The sequence below is a fragment of the Onthophagus taurus genome, chromosome 6, assembly GCF_036711975.1.
Source record: "Onthophagus taurus isolate NC chromosome 6, IU_Otau_3.0, whole genome shotgun sequence".
Classification (NCBI taxonomy): domain Eukaryota; kingdom Metazoa; phylum Arthropoda; class Insecta; order Coleoptera; family Scarabaeidae; genus Onthophagus; species Onthophagus taurus.
This window is the reverse complement of record NC_091971.1, coordinates 13,854,201-13,875,184: the sequence shown is the minus strand read 5'-3', so window position 1 is coordinate 13,875,184 and position 20,984 is coordinate 13,854,201. Positions and strand designations below refer to the sequence as shown.

The window sequence follows — 20,984 nt, the reverse complement described above, 5'->3', positions numbered from 1 at the left end:
ATCATTCCGTATGCTATTAGCTGTATCTTGAATTCTGTCCAGTAGTTGCTGACGGGTAGTAATTTCTACATGGTACACAAGCTGCTTCATGTGTCCCCTGTAATAATAATCCAGCGGATTTAGATCTGGGGATCGTGGTGGCCAGACTACTGGACCTCCATTGCCAATCCATTTGTTTGGAAAATGTTCATGTAACCAAGCGATGACTTCTCTTCCTCGATGTGGTGGTGCACCATCGTGCTGATATGTCGTCGATAAAATCGAAATGGTTATGTCCCAAGAAATTTCTGTACATATTTGCATTTAAGCGTTCATTTATCACCCATACAGGTAGCAAAGAATTGTTAAAAATGCCACCCCAAACGTTTACACTAAACCGTTGTTGAAATCTTCCTGGTCTAATTGCATGTGGATTTTGCAAGGACCACACATGTTCGTTATGATAATTATTTATGCCGTCCCTAGTGAAACACGCTTCATCAGACCACACTTGGGAAATGAAGTTATTATTTTGAGCATGTTGCTGAATAATCCAGTGGCAAAATGCTAAGCGTTGCTCAGTATCTCCAGGATGTAATGCTTGAACATTTTGGCGATGAAACGGATGTAACATATCTCGCCATACAAAACTTTGGGATATTTGTAACATGCTCGCTATACGCCGAGTACTAATTAAAGGGTCGTCAAGTACTAAATCAATAACACGTTCTTCATTTTGTACATTCACATCATGGGGACGAACGGAATGTAGTGGAGCGAGGTTACCTGTTTCTCTCAGTCTGCGAAATGATGCACTAAACACTGTATGGGCAGGTTGATGTCTATTTGGAAACCTACGAAGGTATTCTCTTGCTGCTTGCCGAGCGTTTCCGTTACAAAGCCCGTATACAAAAATAATATCTGCATATTCTTCAGTCGTAAATACATGCATTTTAACTTAAATAAACTTTGAAACACACAGAATAGAGTAAATTGAAATGTTTGACATAAAGAACTCAGTTTTGTTATCACAGCCAACTCTGTATTTGTGTTTCATAATTATTGTTGCAAATCTTTACTTCGTCGATGTGAGGCGTGCATTCAAGCTGAAGGCGGACATTTCGAACAATTTTTGTAATTTTTAAACTTATTTTTTATGTTACATTTTCATTTGCCAATTAAACTGTGTAAAATTTTCAAAGGCTTGTAACTCTTTAACCAAAATGTAACATATAACATTTTTTCCTTAGAATTGCATCACCTTTCATCTGCCAAAGTTTGTCATAGCGCTAATGAATCACCCTGTATATACAGTGAAATACCCCTAAGTCGTACTTCTATATCTCGAATTATCCTCTAAGGCCTACTTTTACCACCTCTTGATAAATTTATCCGATAGATAAATCTCATTAGGCGCTCATTAGGCCCACTTTTACCATCCTCCTGAAAAACTATCTAGAGGATAGTTGCCATGGTTACGGCGGTTTTAGCGCTCTCATTGGCTAAGGCTCGTTACTACCATCTTCTGGTTAAGCTATCTAAAGGATTATTACTACGATTACGGCTATTTCACGCGCTCTGATTGGCTAGTAGATGGGTTTATCTATAAGATAAATTTAACTAAAAGATGGTAGTAATGGACCTAAGAGCTGGATTTATCTATCGGATAAATTTATCAAGAGGTGGTAAAAGTGGGCCTAACTCTTTCAATCATCGATTGAATTCTGACTGGGATTATTCTTCAAAATTGATGATAAGAATTAACACGAAATATTTAAGAACTAATTAACACAAAGATTTATTTGATTACACAAACACCTACCATGGCTAAATTGAAACCGCGGTTGCATCTAAAGATAGATCTAAACAGCTGCTATGAACGTTTTCGTTGAACTTAGTTTCCTTAATGATGAATTGATTAGTTTTGAAGCGAAGACTGTGAACATTTGGGAATTAATGGAATGGCATAAAATGTTGTGATTTTGTTAACTGTTAATTTATAATAAGAAGTGTTTAAATGAAAGGAGTTGAAATAGAATAAAAAAAACAGATTTTTTTGTTGAAATGTGAAAAATTTATTGATGAGAAATTTTAGTGCGATTTTCCGGTGGTGAAGTGTTCCCGCTTATAAATTGAATCCCGTATTCCACATAGCGAACCAATAACCAGGACATCTGTCTGCCGAAAAAAATCTCATAAAACCCCCCCAAACACCGGGGCTAAGACGTGTATAAAACACGGCGCCGGTGCCTGGGATATTGGTGCCCGAACGTGAGCGCATTTTCAATCCGGACGCTTTCCGCCCGTTCGTGCTCCGGCTCCAGTATTACTTCTGTTTCCAGCTTTACGTCGGTGAAATATTAAACATCCAACGGTCTCTCTCTCTTCCTTCCGTCCGTCCGCGGACTTATTTCTCTTCCACTTTCTGGCGACGCGACGGACGCCTACACGCTCGTGGTTCAATCAACATGCACCGTAAATGTATTCCGGACCCGACGGACTTTCTTTTTGCAACGCGCCGTGAAAAATGATTTAAATTCCGTCCGAGTAATTGGAAAATCCGACGACGACCTGGGAAGGGTCCGTAAATACATATCCTTTTTCTTCTTCTTCTAAGATAATTTCTGTAATCACAATTTTCTTAAGAAGCCTTCAGTTCTATGACTTCCAATCTCATATTTATCTTATACTTTTCTTTTTCAAGTGTTTAAAAAATATAAAGCTCAGTTTTGCACTTTTCAATGGATTTTATTTTGTAATTTTAGTACAACCGGTTTCAATTTAACTTAAAATCATCTTCAGGAACCACGTCAGTTTGACGTGTAAATAATATATATACAGGGTGAGTTGTTAATATCCCGGCGGACGATAGTTGCTAAACCGTTTGAGAAAGAAAAAAATGTTTTATACAAAAGTTGTTGAACACCCTGTATACTTTATCATATTATGAATAGCATTAAATTTGTTTATACAACCGTATATGTTACTAACTCAAAGCGTTCATAGGAACCACGTCAGTTTGACGTGTAAATAATATATATACAGGGTGAGTTATTAATATCCCGGCGGACGATAGTTGCTAAACCGTTTAAGAAAGAAAAAAAACGTTTTATACAAAAGTTGTTGAACACCCTGTATACTTTATCATATTATGAATAGCATTAAATTTGTTTATGCAACCGTATATGTTACTAACTCAAAGCGTTCATAGTTCCTAAGATATATAATTGTTTGTCCAAAATGTGTCCATCACAGGATTTTTTTAAAAACTATGTAAAAACGACATTTTTCCCAATTTTGCCTTGAAACTATGTCATATAATTCGATATTTTTCTCCAGGTTCATCTTTATATTATTATGGTAAAAGTAAGAAATTGAAGAAATCAAATTTAAAGATGATGTATATTGTTAAATTTCAAATCGATGCTACAATTCTAGTTGATTTCTTATTTCAGTAGCAGCCATTTGTATTCTGTTTAATAACTGTTCTCGTGACGCTGAAACGTTGTTGAAATTTCCTTGGTCTAATCGCATACGGATTTTGTAATGTCCAGATATGTTCATTATGGTAATTATTTATACCATCTCGTGTAAAACATGATTCGTCTGTCCAGAGAACATTTGAAATGAAGTCATTATTTTGGGCATGTTGCTGCAATAACCATTCACAAAATGCTAATCGTTGCTGATTATCTCCTAGCTGTAGAGCTTCAACATTTTGTTTACAATACGGATGAAGGACTTCGCGGTTCAATACGCCCCATGCAAAATTTTAATTTACATGTATGTTGTGTGCTATTCTTCGAGTGCTGATGCAAGGATTATCAATGGCAGCATTAATTACAGCTTCTTCGTCCTCTACATTAACTACATGCGGTCGAATAGCTTTTGCTGGAGCAGGATTACCTGTTTCTCGAAGTCTTCTGAAAGAATCGCTAAAAACTGGATAATATGGCAAATGACGCTGTGGAAATCTTTCTTGATATTCTCGTACTCGAACATTTCCATTGCAAAAACCATACACGAACATTATATCAGCATACTCTTCAGTGCTATAAGCGTACATTTTGAGTTTCTTCTTGTATGTAATAATTAAACCTTACAGCAAACTCACATATTACAATGACAACTTTGTTTTTGTGGAATGTTTGATTTTACTGACTATTAATAAATTCGCTGCAGAAAACTTTAAAGTGTTATAATTTCGTAAATAATTAAAATAGGACATTATGTTCATTAACATTTTTTTTGGTAATGGAATTAGCTATCATAGTCAACATAATAGCAAAAAATATAGAAAAAAAAGATCAAAACGAGAAGAAAAGCATTTAACACTTTAACATTTAGGTTGAACCGCAACTAATTTTTAGTTCCATGCGATGGTATTAAACTTCCTGGTTGGAAAATAAAACGTTATTTTCCATCAAACCAAAACTTTGGGTTTAGGTTAAAGCTTTATTTTTAAATGGTGATGAAGATTATGTAATTGGTAAACTATTAGAGTTACATAGATACAAAATATGTATATGTAATTTAGATATTAAGGAAGATTGACATATCTGACATTAAAAGAATTGATCACTTTATTTTTTTCATCCTTATTCATTATTGAACCAATGAGCAAATTTAAAACTCTTGTTAATATTATGATTAACTACGTGATTTTGTCATCACAATTTGCGGACAATCAAGCTAGAAATTTTAGCTTAGAACAAGCTTATCAATCAAGCTTAGAAAAGTCAGTTTGTGTATGTGCAGGATGGGCCGTCTAAAGCTTGGAATTTGACCTACCTTATTTTGATTTTGAATGATAGAATGACATTATCAATGAACTCAGGCTTTAAAACTCAGTTTGTGGATCAATTCGTGAAGCGAGTTCATGAAACTGGATCGTTATTGGACAAAACAACCCGTTTACGTTCTCTTCTAGTGGGTTCAGCCAAAAATTTTGCTGATGTTGCCCAAAGTGTACGAGAAAATCCTTCAACATTAACTCATCATCGTTCTCAGGAACTGAATATTTCTCGCACTTCTTATAAAGGCTTACAAAATTCAATTAGTCCGAGAACTGAAGCCTCATGACCATTCGATGTGTTTTCAGTTTGCCCAATTTTACCGCAAAATCATCTTTTCAGATAAAGCTCATGTCCACATCGGAGGCCATATCAATAAGCAAAACTGTCGCATATGGAGTTCACATTCACCATTCAGAGACGATTGAGGCCTTGAATTACGAAATCAAAGTTGCCAGTCATGAAATTCAAGCAGAAACAATCGAAAAAGTACTTGAAAATTGGGTTGGTCGGATGACGTACTGCTGGGTCATTCGTGGCAGTCATTTGAATAATGTTGTGTTTCAGTCTTAAATGTTTTTTAAATGTTGTGTTTCTGTTGAAAAAATATTCATAATTTTTTTTTAATACCCCATTTAAATTTCAAACGTTAAAGGGCCTACTATTTACAAGGCAAAAAAGACCAAAACTTGGGTTGAAACGCAATTAATTTCAGCCTTATTCCATTTCAGCAACTAATTCGTGCGAAGTACAGAATTTTCCTGAATCTTCCAACAAAGCCAACTGTGGGCTCAGAAGTGTTTCTACGAAAACTCCGGGCTTTACACGAGATGTTTATTAAGATACAGAAAAATTACCTCAAAAATCATACAAACAAAAAATTAGATCTTGTGTCAGACAGAATAGGAAAAAGTATGTAATTCAAGCACGATGACCCTGTTACGTATTAAGTTCGACAATATCTCAACTTACTTTTCCATATCGTTCGCCCACTTTGAATTATTTAGATATTTTTCTTTGAAGACAACATTATACTCCCATTACTCTGCTTGTTGCATATAGTTTAATCATTATTAATTAAAAAATTCTTGACAGGCTTGCTTACGTTGCTTATGGTGTAAAGGACAAGATGCATATTTCTAATTTAAATCAACAGATAAAACAAATATCTGTGTACGTCAATATTATGGAATTGGTGTCAGAAAAATTATGGCAATCAATTAGATTAGTCTCTGTATAGCTCGTCTTTCCATGTTTAATTGCAATCTTCCATCACTAGTGTCTTTCCAGCTTTTCTCTTATCTGTCTAATCCCTTCCTTGTTTTTAAAGTCTTATTGCAGTCTGCATCCTCTCTCTCCAGCCTCCTTCTTGCTTTTTCACTCTATTTAGTTTCTTCAATTACCAATCTGTTACTAGTCTCCACCTTTTCTTTTCATTGGGTTTAGTCTTACAGCAGTCTCTCTTCTATTATCTTTGTCTTTCCGGCGTTCCTCTTGTCTATCTAGGATCTTTTTTGTTTTTACAGTCTTCTCAATTTCTCTTCTTTCTGGCAAATCTTGTTTTCTTTTGTTAATCTTAATTCAAATTGTGTTATGTATTGCCAGTATCTTTTCAATCTTCCTCTTCTTTTTTGTTCTTTTTTTGACGTTACAGTTTCTTTTTAGTCTCTCCCTCTATTCTCACTTTTTTCTCTTTCTACTTTCTGTCCAAACACTTTGTTAATAATCTTTCTTTATTGATATATGAGATACAGGTGAAACTACGAGTAGATTTTGGAAACCTTTTCAAATTTGACATCAAAATCATTTCGAAAGGTAATCTTTTTTTTAAAGTCTTATTACAGTCTGTATCCTCTCTCTCCAGCCTCCTTCTTGCCCTTCCACTCTGTTCAGTTTCTTTCTTCTATTACCAATCTGTTACTAGTCTCCACCTTTTCTTTTTATTGGTTTCAGTCGTATAGCAGTCTCTCTTCTATTACCTTTATCTTTCCGGCATTCCTCTTGTCTATCTAGGATCATTTTTGTTTTTACAGTCTTCTCAATATCTCTCCTCTCTGGAAAGTCTTGTTTTCTTTTTTCAATCTTTATTGAATATGTGTCATGTATTACCAGTATCTTTCCAATCTTCCTCTTCTTTTTTGCCGTTACAGTTTCTTTCTAGTCTCTCTCTGTGTCCTCACACTTTCTTCTCTTTCCACTTTCTGTCCAAACACTTTGTTAATAATCTTTGTTAATTGAAATATGAGATACAGGTGAAATTATGAGTAGATTTTGGAAACCTTTTCAAATTTTACATCAAAATCATTGTGAAAGGTAACCTTGTAATTCTGAGCATGGTTATTTCGTTGCTAAAACTTGTCAATACTTTGACGCTATCATTTGAAAATGTTGACTTCTCAGAATCTTAAGAATGTTGATTTGAGATTATGGCATATACAGTGTGCGGCAAAATTATGGAATAAATACAATAAACGTTATTTTGCAAAAAACAAGTCTATTTTGATTTTTCGAAGTACACATTTTGTACACTTTTATTAAGTCGTCATTTTTGCAAAATAATGTTTATAAGCGTTTTATTGAATTTATTCCATAATTTTGCCGCACACTGTATAAATCATTCCACATCCTGAAGATGTAGATGTCGAAGACACATGCGTAATCATTTCAAAACGAAGTAGTCATCCCAAAACCAAGTCTCTCTTCTGGGTATTACGTGAATATGAACTTATCAAACTTATAAGCATTATTTAATTTATTTATGTCTACTTTTACTATAAAGACCATATATTTCTATTATCTGTATAGACTCGATGAAACCAAAACGCATCGTAATTAAATAATATGGGTTATTTTTAAATTTGTTGTTTTCTTTTTTGGTAAATTTTGAGCATATTTCTTGGTACTTGTATAAATTACAAGTAAGCTACAAGAATCAACTCTAGAAGAAGTGCAAAAAAGAATTTTCAAAAGCAAAAAAAAATCGATATTGTTCAAAAATATTTATTTGAAAATCTAAGAGTGATTTTCCAATCAGCTTTATTTAATGAAAAGAATTAGTGGTGATTTCATAAATCTGACTTGTAATATACATATCCTGAAAGTAACAGATTTAATTAATAGCTATGACACCACTTACGTAACGAATTCAATTACATAAGTAGAAACTACTCATTTCTTATAATTAAAAGTCACAGTATAAGTAGATAATTACGGGTGGTAATCTGCACGTGACAGAAGTGCAATTCCAATTACAACTACTCACCATCGTAAGGATCGACAATTTCTCGCCACCACATCACTCTTTTATACTGATTTTTTTTTTAATTTTATATTTTTTTATCTTTATTTTTACAGATAATAAACATTCTTGTTCTATTTCTCTCGTTCGATGAAGAATAAGGGACGGTGTGGTAAAGAAGAAGAAGGTGCCGTGTGAGTGACGTGGTTTAATAAAGTCTGCCAGCTGAGTCACGCTGACACAAAGCTCGTGTTGAAACATCGACTAATCAACGCGTTATATAATTATCGGGAAATAATTAACGTCGCGAGATTTTTATTTTTTAGTTGTTGACGTTTTTTTTTGCATCGCGAAATCGCAACTATACAGCGCGGATACATTGTTACCACCGTTGTCGTTGTGGTTGAAGCTGGTGAAGTTAATGACGCCAGCAATTTACTTTTATAATTACTTTAAATGCGCGTCGTTTAAGCTGGAAAAATGTTCAGTAGAGGCGCCCGGTGATTACCGGAGAGGAAAATGGGAACCTTTAAATTGAGAGAGAAAGAATTTCGAGCGAGAACGACCGATTATAATTGGAGGTGGAAAATTTTCTCGCCGAATTAACTGTATAGTTTTTTTTTTGTTGAATAGGTTCTAATTCGACAAGGTAAATTTCTTAAACCATTACGAAAGTGTGTCATATTTGTGATGTTAAAGTATCAAGATTTCAAGTAAAGAATAGAAAAGAAAAACTCTCAACTTTTTCATTGATAGTTCCCCTCAAAAACCCGAAAGCACAAAATTTCTCTTTCATCCGGCTCGGTGAAGTAAATATTTAAGTTGGCAAACTTGCGTAAAAGATTCGGAAGGAAGTATAGAGAAGGGTGCCGGAGTTTGGCTCGTGCCTGAAACATCTCAAACGACTTCAAACCTTACTTCTCGCCGTAGAATACTTCTTTGTGCAATTGAATTGACATGAATCGCATTGTTAGGCTCAATACGTCACCGAAATAACCCTTACGTCTGCCTCTTTAGCAGCCCCCCGTTCTCGGAATGGTTCGCTTTTTCTGTTATGGTAAATATAAGAATGACAATATTATTATGGTAATTCTATTAAGGACCGTTTTCGACAATGCCTTCTCTCTACAACCTGTTGGTCTGTGAATCGAGAACGTTTCACGGCCGACGAAATTATTTGATAACAAACGTTCACGACGAATACAAAGCAAACCTACCGAGAATGTGTTGGATTCTCTTTTTGTTTTCTGAACTCTACCAGATTGAAATGTAAAAACAAATACAAAAGAAAATAAAATTTTTTATAATTTCTTAATCAAATATTTTATCTACGACTGCTTGGATAAGTCATCATTACCACACTTATTTGAGGTGATTTGAGTTACGTAATGAAGTTCATTACCGCACTGGTTTCATTACGTAACGCATTTTAGCTCAATCAGAACAGACTTAATTATTTCAGATGAGCAAACAGGTTATTGAAACTGATATTAATTCAAAATTGTTAACAATCATTTCAAAATATTTTTATTAATGTCAAAATACACCATTTTAAAGTAATTGATTTTTAAGTAATTTTTGCAGTCGTAGATAAAATGTTGTATATCACACGTGGGGTAGAACATAATTACAGTACTCGTGTGATTACACGACTCGGTTTACGACCTCGTCGTGCAATTATCTACAATCGTACAGTAATTATATTTCTAGCCCACTTGTAATATAAATAACTATTATCTACGACTGCTTGGATAAGTCATCATTACCACACTCATTTGAGTTACGTAATGAAGTTCATTACCGCACTGGTTTCATTACGTAACGCATTTTAGCTCAATCAGAACAGACTTAATTATTTCAGATGAGCAAACAGGTTATTGAAACTGGCATTAATTCAAAATTGTCAACAATCATTTCAAAATATTTTTATAAATGTCAAAATAGACCTTTTTAAAGAAATTGATTTTTAAGCAATTTTTAGCAGTCGTAGATAAAATGTTGTATATCACACGTGGGTTAGAACATAATTACAGTACTCGTATGATTACACGACTCGGTCTACAACCTCATCCTGCAATTCTCCACACTCGTACAGAAATTATATTTCTAGTCCACTTGTAATACAAATAACTATTATCTACGACTGCTTGGATAAGTCATCATTACCACACTCATTTGAGTTACGTAATGAAGTTCATTACCGCACTGGTTTCATTACGTAACGCATTTTTAGCCCAATCAGAACAGACTTAATTTATTGAAACGAGCAACAATACAAAAGAAAAAGTGCTACCTATTTAAAAAGAAACTATACTATTTATCATAAACATTAATTGTTGTATTTTTACATTTCGTAACACTTATTCCAGATGAGTAAACATGTTATTGAAATTGACATTAATTCAAAATTGTCAACAAACATTTCAAATTCTCAACTTAAGAATATTTTCTGTATTTATCGGTTTGGAAAAAGAAAAGTATATTTTTATTGAAATGTTTTGGTACAAGAGTGGAAATTTTTTAGTAAGAAACCCCCATATTTTTATATCATTAGCTATAGCATTCATACTCTTGAAATAAATATAAACTTTTATAACAAGAAATTGTTTTGATAGAAAATTATAGCCATTTTAGCTTATAGTTTTAGATGAAATATTAAGTGTTTTGTATATAGAATATAAAATTCTTCATTAAACACATCGGTCTTTCAGCCTGTTGAATACGCACGTGACAAGTTCGTTTTGTTACTGCGTGGTTAGATGCTTGCAGACGTTACTCGGAGTTGTCGATTATGCTTGGTCATTCCTGGTTACTCTTCGATATTTTAAACATCAAATGATGGAAGATTTTATTAAACATTTGGGGTTTAGATCATTTAATTGCGGTATTTTTCCCTATTTTCTTTTCCGTTGTTTCCATTAGTCGTCATTTTTATAGATAATTTGACACATATATTTTACTTTAGCTGGTTGCTTATATTAGCTAGTGCATGTGCTGGCGCCATGTCGCCATCGACATGTTATTCACCTATAACGGCTTTACTGACGAAAGTTCAAGTTCCCAAGGAAGCGATATTGTTAACATCGTATTAGCAGATAATCGTCAAGTATCATTCTATAGTCAAAAAGAATTTGACAATTATAAGGTTATCACCGATATTCCTGATTTCAATTTGGAATCTTTGTTACGAACTTCCCCAATGGCAGCCAATATTTTGAAGTATCACAGTTTTGAAGAACATGGTATGTTGCAAACAACATATCGAAATAAATTGACTGATGTTGTGATCCATCACCTATATACAGTGTATTAATTAATTATTGTACCCGACGTCATCATTGCAAGTATGCAACCAATATCACAGTATTGGTATTGCAATACGCGATTTGCGTGTGATGCGTATTGCATTGTGATGTTGGTTGCATACTTGCAATGATGACGTTGGGTACGATAATTAATTAACACACTGTATTTTGATACTTAAACAGTAAGTACCTACATTAGAAATTGATCTTAAATAAGTGTTATCTTCTTTAATCGTCTTACACATGACAACTACATAAAAATCTGCAATAAAATCATTGAAATTTTTCCTAAATGAACCGAGATCGATATATTATGTACCATTGGTGCGAAAAATGATTCATGCGTTGGTAAAATTATTATGGCCAAAGGCAAATTGGTAGATAAGGTTAGAAATATATTGCACAAAAGTGGCATAACGAGACGAACACCTAAGAAAGAGGTTTTGTTTAATAGCGATATGTCAGGTAAATTCACATATGTGATTTCACATGTCTGAAATTTAATGTTGATGTTCTTTTTTAAGATGAAGAAGCAATAAAATCAAAAGAATGGTTGTCGCTTAGAAATGAGCCTTTTGATGAAGTGTTTGAACATTAAGAAAAAACCAGTAAATTTTAGGAGTAGGATCTAGGACAATTAAAACAACTATTTTAACATGCCAATATTTCGATTAAATTTTTAATCTTCCTCAGGGCTTGTTTCTAAGTTCTTGAAAGTGTTATCAAACTTTCATAACAGAAAAATCTCTTCTCTTGATAACATGGAAACGCACGTGTGAAAGTCAACGCGTACAATGAAAGGTTAAAAAACTTAAAAACTAAAAAACAACTAACGAGGTTAGTTTTAATTGTCCTAGATCCTACTCCTGAAATGTATGGGTTTTTTCTTACTGCTTACAAGTCGTATTCGTTAAGATCAAACAGTACAGTACGAAAATTACAGGATTATTTAACGAAGATTTGAAGAGAGATTTGAAGATGATGAAAAGATTTGAAAAGATTCAAACAAAACTTTCATTATATCATATCAATAATATAAAATTATTATTACAAGAAAATATATTTTTTAATTAAGAAAATAGTGTACTTGTTATAAATATGTTTTTATCAAAGCATTCATTCTTTCATTATCGTATTTGAAAAGTTTGAAATAAATATTCTATTACTTCCTGTTGAAATTTGTGTATTTTAATCGAAAATATAAGATTCTTATTTCAAGAAAATATATTTTTTAATTAACAGTATTAAATATATGTAGTTTCAGAGTAAAACATTGAATTTAAAACAACAAAATTGTACAAATAACATTGCAAAGTTTTGCGTATATACAGGGTGATTCAAAAAACCGCTGACAGACTTCTAGGGCAGGTCGCAAATGCCTCCTTAACGAGATATAGCGGGTCAAAGTTTCTTTAAAATTAAATATTATCTGCAATAAAAAGCCCTTTTTTAAAAATATTTTCAACTCAACTGCTAATTTTTTCAAACGGGCAGTATTTTCTTTTAAAGTGATCAATTATCTATCAATTGGTCTCTTACAAAACTTTAATGAAAGCAACAGTTTTTGATTGAATTAACAAATTTTCTACAAACGTGTTTTTCTTAAAAACTATTGCTTTGGTCAAAGTTGTGTAGGAGACAATATTTTTAAAAAAGCGCTTTTTATTGCAGATAATGTTTAATTTTGATCCGCTATATCTCGCCAACGAGGTATTTTCGACCCCATGTATATTAAGACTATTCATCTTAATTTTTCTTGTATTATCTACTCTAGAAGTCTGTCAGCGATTTTTTGAATCATCCTGTATAATGTAACCGTTGTTTTAGAATAAGCATGGTTGTTTTGTTTTTAGACAAAATTATTTTGTGTGCAGTATTCGTTTAATTACACGACTCGGTTTACACTTGATATATAAATAACTTATTGCAATTATATTAAATGATGTTTTTGTTTCAGATGATGATAGATTGTAAAGAATGGTTAAATAAAATTACAAAATTGGTAAGTATTTCCTTAAAATTTATGTATTGCCTCTAATAACAATTGTCCCACTTGCATCCGCAAGTTATCAACATTTCGGACGTTCATAATCGTTTCCATAAACACCATTAAACCCGGTTGAAATAATTTTGTCCGGGCGGTGGCGGCGGCACCAATGGTAATAATAAACGTTGGTCATGGAGGGTTAGACATCAACGATGTCCGCGGTCATAAACGCCACCGGGTATACCGCCGTGGTGGTCATTTTTATGGCCGATCGGCGTAGATATCTACGGGTCGAGCAGAGAGAGAGTCGGCCATTGCCGCTAATCGCTTCCGGCGATGTATCACGTCGCAAGTCTGCGCCGCCGCCACCACCACCACCACCGCTACGGTAGTCCGGAACCGGTGGACCCGGATTACCGGAAGCCACGTGTTTTATTAATATGGGCATTCCGAAAGATTTATTATTTTAGATAGTTCGGACGCTTCCTCTCCAAATTTGCCGCCGCCACCGCCATCGAAACTGCCCCCGAACCCCAAACCCGGACGGACACAAAACACGCCCGTTAACAATTTGTCAGAGCGAAAGGCGAAAATACGAGCCGACCGGCCGCATTTCCATTAAAATGTTCTCGTGGAGAGAAACGACCAAACGAAATATTATAACGGGGGAGAGACAATTTTAGGGGTCTCTGGTGGAATGTTTTAAACCCCATAAATTTATAACCCGCCGTTATTTCAACATATCATTACTAATAAAGTTTGTTATCATTACCGAAATTGTTTCGCATTTTGCATATTTAAATTTTCTAAGATAATTTATAAAAGAAGGTTAAAACCACCACCACTACCATCGTCTAGGTGGTGATCATTCTTCACCCGGACGTATCATTAGTTACACCAAGTGGTCGCTAAAGAAGCCGCCCTCGACCGGTGTCACGGGGTTCTTTCTTCCTGCTGCCATCATGATTGATACATTGCTTTTTTCTTAACGGATTAGCCCGCACGCCCTTTCAGCAGGAAAGTGGACATTCGATATGAACGCCGTCGTTGCCGCCACTTTTTTAGTAGTACGCGGCGCTTCAAACTCTGATGCTTACACGGTTACGGTGCGACGCCCCAGCCCATTCAACACTTTTCAATACGAAAATAGTAACCCTTCAAAAAATTCTACTTGAACAACTTTTTCATAAGTGGCCAAAAAAGTTAAGTTAAATTATATTATTTTTGCGTTAGAGTATATTTTTAAATTGTTTTAATATACAGGGTGTCACACATAAGCGGAAAAGTACACAACTCTTCCTTAGAGAAAAGTTGTAGGAAATATACTACAGTATAAAGAGAAAATATTTTTATACATACAGAGTGTTCCATAACGACGTACCGAAATAAACATGTTATTTTACATATAAAAATTTGTTGACATTAATAAGATATATTGGTACCTGGCGCTTTTAATTTTTGAGTTATTTTAATTAGAAGCTTTTTTGCAATTAACACTATGGCCTTAAAATTTAAATTAAAAGAGATCATCGAGCTAGAAAGTTAAAATTTGTTACAGTTGCTGATTGGATATTCTTAAATTGAGACTATATCGGTCTATCTTATACAAAGTAAAAAGATAATTACTTTAATTGTCTACAAATCTTCAGTATATGTCCTATGTATATGCCTATCAGTTACAGTTTTTGAGATATTGCAGAATTAATCAAAATCATGCAAAGAATGCAGATATTCTTTGTTTGTGTGTTTGTGATATACCGGGAATTTCATATAACTCGCAATATATGAATTCTTGAGTTCTTTCAAGACGGCTAAACCCGAATGATTCTAGTTCTAGGTCTTGTGTTAGTTCTAGTAATAGTGCTAGTGCAAAACTAGAACTAACACTAGACCTAGAACTAAAAACATTCTAGAAGCAAAACCGACTTTTTCTAGTTTTAGGTCTACTGTTAGTTCTAGTTTCAATTCAATAAGAATATGCAACACAGTGATATCTAATGCTAACTAGCGCTACCTAGCACTGTCACTAGAACTAACATTTGACCTAGAACTAAAAACTAAACCCAAATAAGTCTGGTTATAGGTCAAAAAAAATCAATTTCTTGACGTTTTTGAATACAAATTTTGAATATATCTCGAAAATTAAAAATGTTTGAAGAAAATGTTGTGGATAAAAATTATTTGTAACTAACCAATATAACATTATCCGAAACAATTTATCTCTCAATTATAATCATTGCCAGCTTGACGGATTTAAAACCCGAAATATTCCAAATTAGGCGCATTTAACAACAAAATCGTTTTATCTCAAAAATTAAAAGCCGTAGATGAAATTTATATTAATGAAAATTGTTCATAATATATCCACAAAGATATTATTTATAAACAATCTCTTTTTAGCTTGTTCGCATTTTTAGTTATAAATCATAAAATGCCCAAATCAAGAAATTGACGTTCATATCATAATTCTTAAAAATGCAGATGATATGATTTTTTGAAAATTCGTGTTGCTTTTGATTTACAAATTTCATAAACTACAATCCTTAAGCTCCAATTTGATATACATATCATATGCTGATTCGTAGAAACACAGTAGATATGATTCTTTAAAAATTCGTGTTATTTTTGATTTACTAATTTGACAATTACTTCTTTAACATTTTGTTTCTGTAAATTTCAATGATATAATGTACTACTTTTTATAACATATCATAAACTATAGTCTTTAAGCTTCAATTTGACATACAAATCATATCATGAGTCTTAAAAATGCAGATGATATGGTTTTTGAAAATTTCGTACTCTTTTTGATTTATAAATATAACAATATCTTCTTCAACATTTTATTCCTGGAAATTTCGATTATATCATCTAATAGTTTTTACATCATATCATAAACTAGAATCTTTAAGCTTCAATTTAATATCCATATCATATCATAATTGTTAAAAATATAGCCGATATGATTTATTGAAAATTAATAAATTTGACAATTTCTTCTTTAACAATTTTTTTCTGGAAATTTCGATTACATCATCTAATAGTTTTTACACCATATCATAAACTTGAATCTTTAAACTTCAATTTAACATACATATCATATCATAATTCTTAAAAATACAGCTAATATGATTTATTAAAAATTTCATGCTATTTTTAATTTATAAATTTGACAATTTCTTCTTTAACATTTTATTCCTGGAAATTTCATTAATATTATCTCATAGTTTTTACATCATATCATAAACTAGAATCTTTAAGCTACAATTTAATAACCATATCATATCATGATTCTTAAAAATCCAATCGATATGATTTATTGAAAATTTATAAATTTGACAATTTCTTCTTTAACAATGTTTTTCTGGAAATTTCAATTATATCATCATATAGTTTTTACATCATATCATAAACTTGAATCTTTAAACTTCAATTTAACATACATATCATATCATAATTCTTAAAAATACAGCTAATATAATTTATTAAAAATTTCATGCTATTTTTAATTTATAAATTTGACAATTTCTTCTTTAACATTTTATTCCTGGAAATTTCATTAATATTATCTCATAGTTTTTACATCATATCATAAACTAGAATCTTTAAGCTTCAATTTAATATCCATATCATATTATAATTTTTAAAAATACAGCCGATATGATTTATTGAAAATTAAAAAATTTGACAATTTCTTCTTTAACAATTTTTTTTTAGAAATTTCAATTATATCATCTAATAGTTTTTACATCATATCATAAACTAGAATCTTTAAGCTGCAATTTAATATCCATATTATATCATAATTGTTAAAAATACAGCCGATATGATTTATTGAAAATTTATAAATTTGACAAGTCTAGTGTTAATTCAAATTTTAGTTCAATAAAAAAAAATATGCAACATAGTGATATCTTATGATAAGTTTTTATTACGTATTATACGCTAGATACATATAAAAATATGTTGACTTTTTTACAATTAACATTATTGCTTTTAAATGTAAATTTCTCAGCAACCGATCGAGGTTGAAAGTTAAAATTTGTTATAGTTGCTGCTTAGATATCTTTAAATAAAGGCTACATCGGTCTATCTTATACAGGGTATTCAAAAATTTAATTACTCTTCGTCTTTCTCTTTTTAAGGCCTTTTCCAGAGCACATGGCAAAGACAAATAATGTAAAGACGTAGCTAGGATGATGAATTCCAGCTTTCATACAGATTTCATCAGATTTTGTTAGTTTGTGTATTTCATAATAATATATACACATATTTGTGTATATTAGGTATATATTTTAAAAGATTTATAAATTTTCAAAGAATAGACAAAGAAAAAAAGAAGCTTTATTGACTTATTGAGATTTAATTGAAATTTCACAAACAGTTTTCAAGTAGCCGATTTTTAACTGATTTTTGAATAAAAAATATTTTTCATAATTGCTTTTTTAATTTAAATATAATACTTGTGTTAAGAATTAGTGTTAATTCATAAATAAATTTTGTAAGTGGCCAAAAAAGTAAAATTAAATTATAAAATTGTTGAGATTTTTATTTTTGTGTAAAAAGGGATTTGTAGAAAATGCGTTGGAGTATATTTCTTTGCCGACACGTTTCCTTGGGAAAAAGATGATTTTCATTCAGTTTGAAGATAAAGCACTTCTCTCCGGTCGGTTAGACTTCAATGCAACGAACGTACGGTAGAATTAAAGAAAGATAAACCCCGATGTGGACGAGGAGATCCGCACAGATCTCAAGTGGAGGTTTGCAGTTTCTCACGGGTTTTCAGAAACCACTTCGTTTTTAAACTCTAGTATCCATTTCCTGTTTCTCCAAATTATTACAAGGTCGATTTTGTTCACGATAATACTTTTTGCTAAACAGATTTGACTACGTTTTCCTTCTAGTGTTTGTTGCAAATTACGTGTGTAGAAATGTAAGTAGTTTTTTTTTGTACAAAAGGGTGAGAAAGAGTTTAATAGACCACATAAATATTAATAGGTGAATTAAACGAAAACGTACTTGAGCAATCGCTTGGGACTCGGGAAACAAAGTAGGCCGAGAACGGGTAGACGTGAAACTTTAATGATTTCGAGGACATGTCGCTAATTGACAATGCGCCTGTTTATTTTTGGGGTCGACCATGTACTTTCAATCTCGCCGAGTGTGTTTACATCCACGAGTGCTTTGTAACGATTACCTCGGCCGTACGCTCATCTACTTTCGCCATCAACCTTTTATATACTAGGTAGCTACGCACGCCAATGGTTCCCCCTAACATTAGGGCGCACACTTCCATATACATTTCCCCCCCTAGCTTGGTGACAACAAAAACTTTACTCTTACATTATCACTTTTATAAAACTTGTACCTACATAACTTTCATATTTAACTTTCGTGTATAAAATTCGTAAACACTTCTATTTGTTTTTATCATTTTTGATTCAAATCGAAATCGAAAGAATTCCAAAAAAGAATTTCTCTTATTGCCACGCCACAAGACCGAAACGCGCAAGTCATCAAATGATCATCACAATCATTATAACGACTTAGCTGTGAACCTCAGTCATGCAATTATACCTTCTCCATCCGGTCATTTAATCGATCGTCGAAAACGTTAACCGTACGGATTCAATACCGAAGTGGTCGACCGAAATGAAATGCACAACTCCGAGCGCGAACACAAATTAAATGTTAGTTGCTTAATAAATGATTGATCGTTACTACTAACGACCGAGTTAGGTAATGACACGGTTCTTGACGTTCCGTGTGTCATCCCTGGCATTATCTCGTTACAGATGACCGTGGTTACCTGTTTATATTTCGACCCTTAATCACTATCATTATGGTGCGGGAAAGGTGTCGTCTTCGAAATGGGGGTGGATTTCTATACTATTGTGCAACAGTGTGGTTGGAATTTTAAAAAGTTTTAACGTCCGTCGCGACGAGTTTGTTGATGATGATGATGATGACGAGATCAAAGCGATGATTGATTTTGTCCGAGAGACTGAGAGATGTTGCCTCGGTTACTGGGGCTGCATAATTTATTAGCTTGCGTATTGATGTCGAGTCGTAATGGATGCTGTGGTCCCGGAAAATTAATTTCGGTAGCCCCCAAAAAGATAGATTAATATTATAAATACCAAGAGTCATTTGAACAACATTGGTTGAAATTTAAATTGTTTAAAAGTATTCCATAAAATGAATCGCTGAGACTAATTGTAAATGACGAAAAAAAGAAATTATCTATGTATATAAAACTAATAGATATTATATTTACAAATAGATGCATCATTATTTTTTATAATCAGTAAGGTCAATGACTTATTGTGTTATAGATAATAAAGTTTGTTTTCCAGGGTCAATGACCTTAGATACTGAATGATAGGTGAAATCATGGAATTTCCTACATTATGTTTGATATAGCAACTTTGTTTACTAATGTAATGAAATCATACAAAATCATGGATGTCCTGCTATATTGTCCCGATAATATTTGATATTAGAGTCAATGGGTTTACTAATAACTTGTAGAAAATGTTATGTTAAAGATAATAGATTAACAGATGATAGAGAATGATAGAAAATTATAAAACTGTGGTTAGATAGAAAAAAATGTTGTATTTAGATTGTACTGAATGCTAGATGGTTGATTGAGAATCCAACACTGGGAGAGAATGTTAGACCACAAAGAATGGTAGTTAATTGATAGAGAAATCTGGTTTGCAGAAAATACTAGAGGACTCCTATATAATTCTAGATAGCTGCTAGATTATATAAGATGTTTGATTAAAAATACAGGTTTATAGGTAATACAAGCTGATTGATATGGAAATGTAGATCATAGTACTGGATCATATACAGGCTGTCCGATCGCAGCAACCGATCGAGGTTGAAAGTTAAAATTTGTTATAGTTGCTGCTTAGATATCTTTAAATAAAGGCTACATTGGTCTATCTTATAAAGAATGTTCAAAAATGTAATTACTCTTCTTCTTTCTCTTTTTAAGGCCTTTTCCAGAGCACATGGCAAAGACAAATAAGCTTTCATACAGATTTCATCAGATTTTGTTTGTTTGTGTATTTCATAATAATATATACACATATTAAATTTGTGTATATTAGGTATATATTTTAAAAGATTTATAAATTATCAAAGAATAGACAAAGAGAAAAAGACAAACTTGTACAAAATGTTATGTTAAAGATAATAGATTAACAGATGATAGAGAATGATAGAAAATTATAAAACTGTGTTTAGATAGGAAAAAATTTTATATTTAGATTGTACTGAATGCTAGATGGTTGATTGAGAATCCAAATTAACTGAGTGTAGACCACAAAGAATGGTAGTTAATTGATAGAGAAATCTGGTTTGCAGAAAATACTAGAGGACTGCTATATAATTCTAGATAGCTGCTAGATCTTTGACTAAAAATACAGGTTTATAGGTAATACAAGCTGATTGATATGGAAATGTAGATCATAGTACTGGATCATATACAGGATGTTCCACTTAAGTTGCCTCGGTCCATAGCCGAATTATGATTGAGTTTTTCAAAAAATGGTTCAAATAAAAGTTGAATCGAATCATATTGTACATATTTTAAAATTAGTTTCACTAATCGCGGACTTCCGCTTCTACCGGAAATGGATATCAACTTGGTTATTTTAAATGGAACATAC

General features: G+C 32.5%; 1 long non-coding RNA gene across 1 annotated transcript in view; it reads left to right on the top strand.

The window, feature by feature from the left end:
- Positions 1-20,984, top strand: part of LOC111417541 (uncharacterized) — a 333,066-nt gene that overhangs the window by 106,122 nt on the left and 205,960 nt on the right. Inside the window, exon 2 of the long non-coding RNA XR_011640631.1 lies at positions 13,273-13,317. This is a non-coding gene — a long non-coding RNA (uncharacterized lncRNA). The remainder of the gene's footprint in view (positions 1-13,272; positions 13,318-20,984) is intronic.